Below are 11,530 nucleotides of genomic sequence, written 5' to 3'. Positions count from 1 at the left end.
TAGCACTCATGAGGACAGTATTTACTAATAGCCACAACTCGGAGTTAGGACCCGGTCTCCCAGGATTACAGCACATTACCTTTGCTGTTTTACATGATTACTCTCTTCTCAACGGCCTTATCTTTTAAATGAAGCTTAATAATACTTATTTTGTAAAAATTCTGGAGGTCAGGAATACTCTGAAATGAAAGTGTATTTTATATATTTACTGAAAGACATTGCCAGCAGGATATCACATTTTCAAGCTCCTTGAAAAAAAATCATCACTTCTGTTTCATATTAACATTGTGCAAAAATAAAACCCTGCCTCTGCTTATATTTTATTTTTTTTTTCCAATCAGAGACTACATCCTCATTAAAGAAGACCAACCATGTAGCCTCACTTTTTACTATACTATGAGTTTCCGGGTAGAGATTTGAATGTTAATCAAGTACCAAATATAAACCTCTACTAATGCATAGCTAACACATGTTTTGCACCACTGCAAAAGATGGATTTCACAGGCATGTTCAAAATGTAAACACTCAGAGGAAATTATGCATGTCTAAAGAAATGGAGAGATGAGAGAAAGAGAACAGATAGGCTCCTGGTGGAAAGCCAGAGCTCCTGCCTGTCTTACTGGGCCTTTTCTCCTCTCTGAATCAATCTACAGAGGCTTCAGATTAAGTTATCTGCTCTATCTGAGCAAAACCGAGATGTGTGGAGATAAAAAGCTTTAGTTACAGGAGAAGGACTGGTGGCAACAAGATGAACCTTCACTCTTAAAACTCTAATTCAACAGTAACAAGTCCTAAGCATTTAAAATAAATTACTATACAGGGTTAATTGTTTGGGATCTTGTATTAAGTGGGTAATAGGATGCTTAATATCAATAGTAGAAACTATACAGTGGGCCGGCCCATAGCACTTAGATTAGGAATAAATCTCCCTTCTAGAAGATGAGATGCCTTCTCTCTTGCATGAAATAATGAAGTTCGATTGATATCTTGTTGGCCTCCCACCTACTATGGTTGCAGCCCACCATGAACTGCAAGTCCTGAGCTTTGAGAAATGGAGGACTCCTTTTGTCAGCAGGGCTCCTCCCTCTCTGCCTCATGTGAGGAGCCTAAATCCCCACACCCTCTACCTGAGGAATGTTTTGTAGCCCTTAAGGAAACTGCAAGTCCAACTCCCTTTCTTTTTGTAGAACCTGTTCAGCAAGCACCTAGGATTCCTGAAATGCCACCCTATGCTAATGAAGTACCTCAATACCCTAGCCCCTAGGCCAATGACCTTCATTCACCCTGGATATCCCTACCCCCTCCCCAAAGTTCTATATAGCCCTTGTTCACCCCAAATAAAAGTGATTTGCCTCTCCAAAACTGATCCTGGAAGGTTATTTCCATTCATGTTTGTGGGCCACTGAATCCCCACTTCATCAGTTCTGCTCCCTTGTTTCTGAGGATCAGTGACTGAGGACTCCCGGAAGGCGGGAGAACCGCAACAGCTGCTTATACAAATAATTATCATCATTTAGACCATGGTGGAACTTTTCTCCTCCATGAATTTAATAGTTTTCTTCTAAAATGCTAACATGCTTAATACTTAAATGTTCATGGAATGATTTCTCAAGTTTGTCTTAAATGGCATCCTTTAAAGACTTTGATGGTAATATACACTACAGAGAGTGTGAAGAAAGTAAAGCCTGAGTTGCCCGCACTGTTTCTAGCTGAAGGAAATATGAGCAATCACCTAGTGCCCTGTAAGAACATGCCTAGAAAGACTGTTTAATGTGTACATAAGTGAAGCTGCATATGCGATTGTTTTCTTCAATCATGTGGTGTAGAAATTAACCTCACAGATAATCAGGCAAAACCTCATTCCATAGTCTGTTGTCCTGAGCAGCTTAGCTCACATGCTCTGCATTTGCTCTTTGCACAGGTAAGTGCACTAAGATTTTTAGTAATGAAAAACCTCTTTCATATGTTTTATCTAGAGCCCTGAAAAAAATATGTATAGCATTTACATATTTTTAAATATAAAAAACGGAACAAATCTAGCACCATGTCTTATAACTATTCAGTGGAATGCAAAAATGACATGTTGTGAAGTAAATTCTTTAGAGATTGACATTTCACTTAACTTTTGTATGTATGAAAAAGTTTTGTAGCCAATAATATTAACTCCAAATTAGTGCAATATCATAAATATTTTCAACAATTTAGGTAATAATAACTTTGTTTTGTTTTCACATTTATTTAGTGTGTGTGGTGCACATGAGGTCAGAGGACAGTTTGTAGGAGTGAGCTTTCTCCTTCTGCCATGTGGACTTCAAGAAGTGAATATTGTCATCAGGCTTGCTGGCAAATGCCTATTAAAACATCTTACTCTCGTTCTTTCTTTTTTCTAACATAATATTTTTTATTGATTATTGGAGAATTTCACATAATGCACCCAATCATCCTTACTTCCTAGTCCTCCCAGTTCTTTGCCCTTACCTTTGAGTCCTCAGCCCCCACCCTGCAAAAACAACAACAACAAAACAAGTTCGATTTGTGCTGTCCATTTAAAAAGCCATTTAAAAGTTAGTCCTTCTGCACCTCCACCGCTTCCTGTAGCCATCTTTTGGATGGCTTCCTGTGTATGTTGTTGCTTTTAGTGGTGTGGGAGATTGTCACTGACTCCTTCTATTTCTCTCTCAACTGTGAGCCTTCAGTCATTGATAACACTGCAGAAGAAATTTCCTTGCCCTTTATAAAGATCATGTACTACCACCCGCCCTCCTACCCCTCCTCCATTCCCCCACCGTTCTTCTCAGAGAAGGAGCTGCCCCTCTCCTGCCATCCCGCCCCGACATTTCACGTCATGCCAGGACTAAGTGCATTTTCTTCCACCGAGGCCAGACAAGGCTAGCCAGCTAGGGGGAAAAGATCCAACAGCAGCTGACAGAGTCCATGTCAGGGAGAGCCCCCCACTCCAGTTGCTAAGGGACCCACATGAATCCTGAGCCATCTATCAGCTCCATAGACATAGAAGACCTAGGTCCAGTCTGTGCTTGCACTTAAGTTGGTGGTTTAGTCTCGGTGAGCCCCCATGGGACTAGGTTAGTTGACTCTGTTGGTCATCATGTGGAGTTCTTGTCCCCTTCAGGTCTCTCTGCCCTTCCCTCAACTCTTTCAAAGGATTCCCAGATTCTAGTGTTTGGCCGGGGGATCTCAGCATGTTTCTTCTGCTGCTGGGTGGAGTCTCTCAGAGACAGTTAGCTAGGCTCAAATCTGCAAGCATAGCAGAATATCACCAATAGTGACAGAGTTGGCTCTCTTCCAAAATATTTATTATATTGTATTATATTAATTCTATTCTTTTAAAGAACTCTACTAATACACTGTTCTAGGTCTTCCTTTCTTCCTTTTTATTTTTAATTCATGAACATTATCTCTGGCTTCCCCTACACACACACACACACACACACACACACACACACACACACACACACTCAAACACACACACTCACACACACACTCACACACACACTCACACACACATACACACACTCACACACATACACACACTCACACACACACACTCACACACACACTCACACACACACATACACACACACATACACTCACACACACACACACTCACACTCACACACACACACACTCACACACACACTCACACTCACACACACACTCACACTCACACACACACACATACAAATGTAGATTTAACATATGTGTAAAGTATGGGAACCTATTCCTCTTTATCTCCTCTACAACCCTCTATTATTCTTCTAATTCCTTCTTCCATTCTTCCTTAGTCAAGATTTATTTGTTTTCTCATTCACATAACTGCCTTGGATCACAATTAAAAGACATAAAATGTCACTTGAATAAATATTTGACCATTTTTGGCAAGATTTGCAAGCATGTGTCACGATTTAATAGAGCAATATTTAGATTTCATTTATTATCAATATATACATTTAGTTATTATCACTAAAAATTATTACCATACATACTGAATTGGTCAAATTGTATTATTATGATTGCTTAAATAGAATTTCCACAAATTCTAGTAATTAGTTAACATAACATACCACTCAAAAGTTCCCAATGCTAATTTCCCTAGTAAGTGTTTTTAAATAATTAACGTATAGCAAACAAAGAAGGGCTTTGAGTTGGTCAATAATGTCAGCTTGGTAGTGTTTAAAGTTACCAAGGAAACAAGCGACTGAACACAACTGGGTGAGGTTATCTAAATTAGATAGCTGAAGAAAGAAGATCATCATCCCATAGGTATCACTGGTCCCATGGCTGGGACTCTTGACTGCATAAAAAGAAGCAAGACAGATGGGCTCTGCTCTCCACTTTCTGCCTGTGGATACAGTCCTGCCAACCACCTCAGGCTCCTGACACTGTGAGTTCTATACTCTCAAACTGTGAACCAAAACAAACCTCCAAGGCCACTTCTTGTCATGGCAATGAGACAAGTAACTTACAGAGGTTTCCTCATTGGTCTACCAGCAAAATGGGCCTCTTAAATATTATCAACAACACTAAAGTTCAGTAAACAAGTGAAAGCCCTTTGTCCTTGCATTCACATCTACATAACTGATTCTCCTGTTTCCATCAGGGGTCAACTGTTCACTTCATGAAGTTATCCACATCTCTGGAAATGCTTACTCAGACTCATATTACAGCTATTTGTTCAAGGAGCCATGTCACCTGGGACCCTGGACCCCTGACTCTCAGTCTTTGTCAGTCATCAAGAATACTTGGTACAATATTTTCTACCACAACTCTGAAAACTAGTTTGATTTTGCTGGTGCTCTCTGGAGATCCAACTTGCGGTTCGTAACTTGTAACAGCAATAAGAGAATAATGTTGACAACTTGTTTGGGGTCAGAGAAAAAAAAAGCATCTCCCTGTGGCATAAACTAGTAATTCATATGAAGTCTGAGGAATAAAAGACAAGGTGACTACTGAATTTCCCACTCCTTCTTAATCTCTTTTATGAAGAATGTTAGCTTTTGAATAGTGGCCAATGCATTTTATTCCTAGAAGCAACATTTGTTTAAAAAAAAAAAACTCAATCTACTGACAAATGGTTTTAAGAAATTAGTTATGATGAATAGAGTATATTTCCATTAATTATAAAATATAACAACTGTATTTGAATTACAGTCGTCGTCAGGATAAAAATGCCTTTCAATGACTGGTTGAGCTAATTAAAAAGATATCCTTGCATTATGTTGATGAGGCTGCCATAACAGAATACCATAGATTGGGAGGATGAAAGACTTGGACACTCATTTTTACATCCTGGATAATAGGAAGTATAAAACCAACACCCACTTGATATCCATTCAGCTCTTCTCATATTGAAGACATGGTCCTTCTTTTTGGTCTGGAGATGACTCCCTTCTTCCACTCTGCCCCTATGGCTCTCTTCATATGTTGCCTGTGTCTAATCCTCGTCTTGCTACTGATACTATTGAAATCATGAAACCTTCATACTCACTATCTTATATAATCACAATTTTCTTATAAAATATTCATACCTAAGAAGGCTCACATCTTGTGTTATTGAGTCAACATAGTAAGCTTTAGAGGCTGTACTCAATCTAAACCATTATAACCCAGACACTCAAAAGCCATGTGCTCCTTGTTTCCATCCTCAAATCCAACCAAAGCATAACTCAGAAAAAAAACATTATTTCTAAAATGAAAAGTTTCCAGAGAACGTCTACGTTTTATATAATGATTCTTTAGTTACTATGCATCCTGAGTCAAAATTTCTCCCAAGTTTTGAATCTGAAAAAATAACAAGGAAGGATACTGGCAAGAGTTAGAGAAAGGAAAAGGAAGGGTAAGTGATGTAATCTCATTAATTAAAAAAATAAATACTAATCTCAAAAAATAACTAAAAATTCTTAAATAGAGTAATTAGGCAAGAATGCATATCTATTCTCCTTGAAGGAAAGGAAAAAGGAAGTGATAACAGTTTTTAAGAAGTCTATAACTAGCAAAGTAGACACAAGTGTCTCTTAAGCTTCAGCAGCAATTCTCTCTAGCCTGATACTCTGCTTTCTACCATAATGGAAAAAAATTCTGCCTCCCAAGCTCTATTGGATGTGTATTCTACCCAGAATGTTCTGTATGGCCCCATGCCAAATCTTGGATCAGAACCTCTCTGGCTTGTTGAAAATGAGGCATTGTTCCTAATATGCTTTGGATTGCCTTAAAGTATGTTTTGTTTTGTTTTGTTTTGTTTTGTTTTGAAGACAGTCTACATTTCCTTCCAATTGGCTTAATGGTGTAGGCATGTAATCCCTAGCAAGTCTTCTGACATATATATCCCCTTTAGTTACACTACAGTGTCTATGGACACAATCCTATTCCCACCTATGACTGTCACTGAAGTGCATACCACATGGGTACTCAACACCATCCTTGTTATTTCTTCAGGATACATTTTCTCTTTTGTGGTAAGATGATACCTCAGAACTTCTGTCGCTATGATAAAACATCATGACAACAAGAAACTGGAGATCCAAGAGTTTCTTTGGCTCATGAGAGTCTAGGATCCAAGGAAGTCAGGCCAGGAACTGGAGACAGGAAGCTGGAGGCAGGAACCACAGCAGAAGACATGGAGGGGTGCTGATTACTGGCTTGCTCTTCATTGCTTTCTCATCCTGCTTTCTAATACAACTCCAGACCACATCCCAGGGATGTCACCACTCATGGGGGCTTAGGCCTACCTAGAGCAATTATTAATCAAGACACTACCCCACAGACTTGACTATAGGCCTTTCTTCTAGAGACGTTTGCTTGGTTAAGATTCCCTGTTCCCAGATATGTCTTGGTTTGGTGACAAAACCAAGCAGCACAGATGGATATTCTAAAAGCCCGAGAGATCTTTACTTTGTGTTCCTCGTTAACATTTCACTGGAAGTATTAAGTTCAAACCCTGGTTTAGAAAGTAAACAACAAAGTTTTTAGAGGAAACATTGCTGTATCTATGGATAGTGTACCATACAGATATAAAGAAGAAGAACAGAGTGTGGACTTATTCACGGAGTTTATTTGTCAAATAATGTTTTTCAAATTAAGAAAACCAATAATTCTGAGAAAATATAGTCATTTTTGCACAAAGGAGAAAATTTTATTAAAACAATTTAGTAATGACAATGTTTATATTAAAACACAGTAAGTTAAAATGTTCTCAGGAAATGAGAGTACACTAATGAGGTGCAGATTTTTTTTTTCTAGGCAAAGCACACTGACACATCTTTTCAGTAAGAACCTTCTCTTGAGCTAATTTTCATCCTTAAATATTTATAAGTTGCATTGATGAGTAATGATAGACACGTATGTACTTTCAGTTTCCTAAAATACATGAGGAAATATATAGTTATAAGAAGCCCATATGGTAGTAAAATTACCTCTTGCTTATTATTTCCTGTTTTCATATAGGCAAAAACAAGCAAGTTTTTGCCTACTGATTAAGTAGTTTGTTTTCTCTCTGTATGGCTAACAAATGCCTTAAAAATTGCCTGAGTGTTCAAAGTTAATTTATAAGTCAATTTAAAGTACCCCAGTATTATAAAGTCAAAGAATATTTTGAAATATATATTTTGGTTTGTCAAAATGCTTGTGGGACACAGATCTACTGAGTCCACGATGGCTTGGTTCTAGTATAGATAGGGGCCAAAATTATTTGGGTAGTGAAGGAGACAGGAGAAAACAGAGCATAGAGTGATACAAGAAATGAGAGATCATGAATATGCATTGCAATGACAGATTAGTGTGGGTTAGTGGATCTGAATTCTGTGTCCCTGCGTCTGAGACACAGTGTTAAGTGTGAGCTTCAGTGTCACAACATTCAAGGTGCAAAGGATAAGAATTTCTTTGTAATTTTCAGGCATTGTTGAAGACAGTCCCCATGCACAGCTTCATAATCCTTCCAACCTACTACAAGGTTGGTGAAATAAGTCACATGGCAAGAGAAAAGTGTAGGCAGAGAAGCACAATTGACAGTATTTGTGACGACTGTGATGTTAAGTGTCTGGCACCCTCAGGTAGTAGAGGCACAGGAAGAAGCAATTCTCTATGCTGTTCAAATTGAGTTAATGTGACAGAAGACAGCAAATCCAGAAAACAACACTAGATCCAAATGTTTGTATCCTCTTAACTAAAAAGATTTTTTAAATTAACTATATTATTCCTCAGTAAAAACACATCAGAAAACACTAAGGTTAGTGATAATTGTCACCCTGACAGCTTCTGGATCCACCTTGGAGACAAGCCTTCTTGTATACCCTGGGAGAGACTGTGTAGTCTCTGGAATTGCTTGTGAGGAGTTATTTAGATTAGATTTGAGACAGGAAGACCCACGGTAACAGTAGGAAGCACTATCCCCTGGGCTTTTGTCCTGGGCTGTACAGGAAGGGTAATGGTAGCCAAAGCAAGCATCCTTCAGTCACTACTTTTTGACCGTGGGCATGATATGACCAGCTTCCTCAAATGTGAGTCTCCCTCACATAAAGCACACGTAGAACTATGAGGCAACATGGATCTTTCTTTCTTTAAGTTTCTTTCATCAGAGCATTTTACTAGAGCAGGAAAAACAAAACAAAACAACAAACAAATGAAGGAATTTAAAAGGTCCAAAGTAATTTGGATTCCAATGGGAAAAACTATCCAGTGTGACAAATGTTACCACACAATGTCTGCACCATATTACTATTAAGATAGCTTTGTCCCTGAATTCCTCTGGAGTAGAAGCATTTAGAACATACTATTTTTGTCTTGCTTTCTACATGCAAAATTATCCTGGGAAAACATTAACACCAATTCATGACAGTGATTTTCACCCATGACAATGATTCTTTCTCCGGGTTTTCTTTCTTATCCAGGACTAATATCATTATTCAAGTGTCACAGAATGTGTAAGAAGTTTTTAACACAGAAGTTCTTTGTCATAAGGCTTCCACCTTCAAATTATATGATGTTAATATGTTCTTCTCTAATAATTATGGAATTCTTATCCTAGATTCAATAAGTGTGTATCTGCCTTTATTCAGTCAACCAGGACCACACCTTCTATTAATTTCAGATTTCATAACTTAATTTTTAATTACTCATTACAGACAGATGAAATATCTATTTCACAACAAACTATTTTTACTTCCAATGGGAAGAAATTCACCAGATCCCAGGACACTGAGGGAAGCCAGAGTGGAGGATGTTGGGTTGATCTTTTTGTGCCCTGTGCAAAGACTTTCTCTATAGTATTCAAATGTTGATTTCTCTGCAGCCACAGAGCTGAGTCCGGACTTCAGTATTGTTAGTTTTATAGATGATCACCTGCCTCAGTGTTTTGTAAACATACACCTCCCCTCACCTTTTCTGGTTGGTTTAATAAAGCGCTGACGACTTGTAGCTGTGCAGGAGAGAAAAGGCATGACTTCCAAACAGAGATGGCACCTGTGAGAGGAAGCAGGTATAGGAAGAATCACGAGCGACACACGAAGGATCTAGTGCCAGGACTGAGCGAGAGAGACGTAATGGGCCACGTGGCGGGAAGTAGCCAGGACTAGTGGGGGTTAATTTGTATGAGCTAGCTGAGAGTCTACCCAGCTATAGTGCCTAAGCTTTTATAAATAATAATAAGTCGAGATAAAACAACTGGAACCATCCAGACCAGCTTGAAGAGAAAGAAGAGGTACCATAGGCAATCCTTTCCAAGGAGATGTTGATTCCTTTCTCCAACACCCACTACCGAATTCCACAAAGATTTGGAAATCTTCTTGAAGGGCTGACACGGGAGATTCTGAGGGACCAACCGGACAATATACCAGCTTTTGCCGCAGCGTATTTTGAGAACCTTCTAGAGAAAAGAGAGAAAACCAACTTTGATCCAGCACAATGAGGGTCTAAGCTAAAGGACCGCTTCTACAACAACCACACATTCAAGAACCAAGAACAACCTGAGAAATGGGAGCAAGAAATGGCCAGGTCATCTGGGAGAGAAGAAACACCTTTGAGGAGTCTACTGAGGAAGAAAAAGAAAAGGAGGAGCAAGATGCTCTCAAAAATCTAGTCAGCCTTCCGGGGACAAGTGGCCAGAGAAGAAGTAAAGAAAATGAAGTCAGATAAAATTGGACAAGAGAAAAGAGAGGAACAAGAGTGAGGTCACAGGTTTTAACCTCCAGAAAACATGAAAAAAAAATAATAAGTCTTTATGTCATTATTTAAACACTGGCGGGTCCAGAAAATCCTGCTATGGGAGGAAAATGTCCAAAATTCGTCTTTCTTTTTTTTAATTAATTTATTCATATTACATCTCGATTGTTAGCCCTTCCCCTGTTTCCTCCCACTCTTTCCTCCCTCCCACTTCCCCCCTTCTGCCTTCCCCTATGTCTGTGATTCAGGGAGACCTCCTTCCCCTATATATGCTCTTAGAATATTGAGTCTCTTCTTGGTAACTTGCTATCCTTCCTCTGAGTGCCGCCAGGCCTCCCCATCCAGGGGACGTGGTCAGAAAAGGGGCACCAGAGTTCGTGTGAGAGTCAGATCTCGCTCTCCACTCAAAGGTGGAGAATATCATGTTCATCGGCTAGGTCTTGGTAGGAGTTCGAAGTTTACTGCCTATATTCTCCTTGGCTGGTGCCTTAGTTTGAGGAGGACCCCAGGGCCAAATCTGCCTGTCCATAAAGTTCTTCTTGTAGGTTTTAGATGCTCTTCTGTGTAGGGTTATTTTCTCGGGACACTTCGGTCTTAACAATCAGCTTGAAATTACTGAAATGTTCCTCGTGTCTTGATGTGTAATTTGTGTGTTTAGTTTAGGTTTATGTAATTTTTTTTCCAGCAAGTGAAAAAGAGCAATCCAAACCCACAAACCCAGAACTCTTTCTCATGTGAGGTGGATAATTCCAGATTTTAAGCAGAAGCACAGAATTTATCTGATTCCAGTAGTTTCCCATTCTAAAACTCAAGGTGTGAAAACAGTGACTCCGTTTCATGTGATGGACTTTTAAGCCAGCTGTCCCTTTACCGGTCCAGACTCATCTTACTTAGGCATAGAAAAAAAGTCCATACCCTATCTCTGCGTGTAGCTCCTTTCCTCTACTGTCACTGTTTGAGTGACATTCCCATAATGAACACAAATCACAACCTCAAAACAACCCAAAATAACAGTATGCAGCGGGGAAAGCTGTATTTTAAAACATTGCTTTATGTATGCTCAGTTAGCCCCTCACTTTAAATAAGAGGAGGGGGTGATCATCAAGAGAAACACATGGAGAAATGGGGGGCTTCTTTCTACATCTGTAGCTCTATTCTAGGCAAAAATACCAACATATAATATATAGAGGATGTCTACGCAATCAAATAAACAAACGAACAAAACAACTAACCAAACAGACATGGAGGCGATAATTTAAGAATTGTAGATTCACACATCAGAGTTTGTCGCTGGCAAATTCTCTCTCCCACTGTTCTAACTCCATGCTAGTTTTCTGCCAACTAGTTTTCTGACCAG

The 11,530-nt window shown here is 39.1% G+C and overlaps 1 pseudogene across 1 annotated transcript; it reads left to right on the top strand.

The window, feature by feature from the left end:
* The first annotated feature begins 9,668 nt into the window (after positions 1 to 9,668).
* On the top strand, positions 9,669 to 10,214 carry LOC311597235 (sperm surface protein Sp17-like; annotated as a pseudogene). The gene has a single exon. The product of its transcript is annotated as a sperm surface protein Sp17-like (transcript).
* The last annotated feature ends 1,316 nt before the right edge of the window (positions 10,215 to 11,530 follow it).

The sequence above is a fragment of the Acomys minous genome (assembly GCF_964271855.1).
Source record: "Acomys minous genome assembly, chromosome: 5".
In the NCBI taxonomy this organism is placed as follows: domain Eukaryota; kingdom Metazoa; phylum Chordata; class Mammalia; order Rodentia; family Muridae; genus Acomys; species Acomys minous.
Note: the sequence above shows the minus strand (reverse complement) of the source record. Positions and strands in the feature narration are given on the sequence as shown.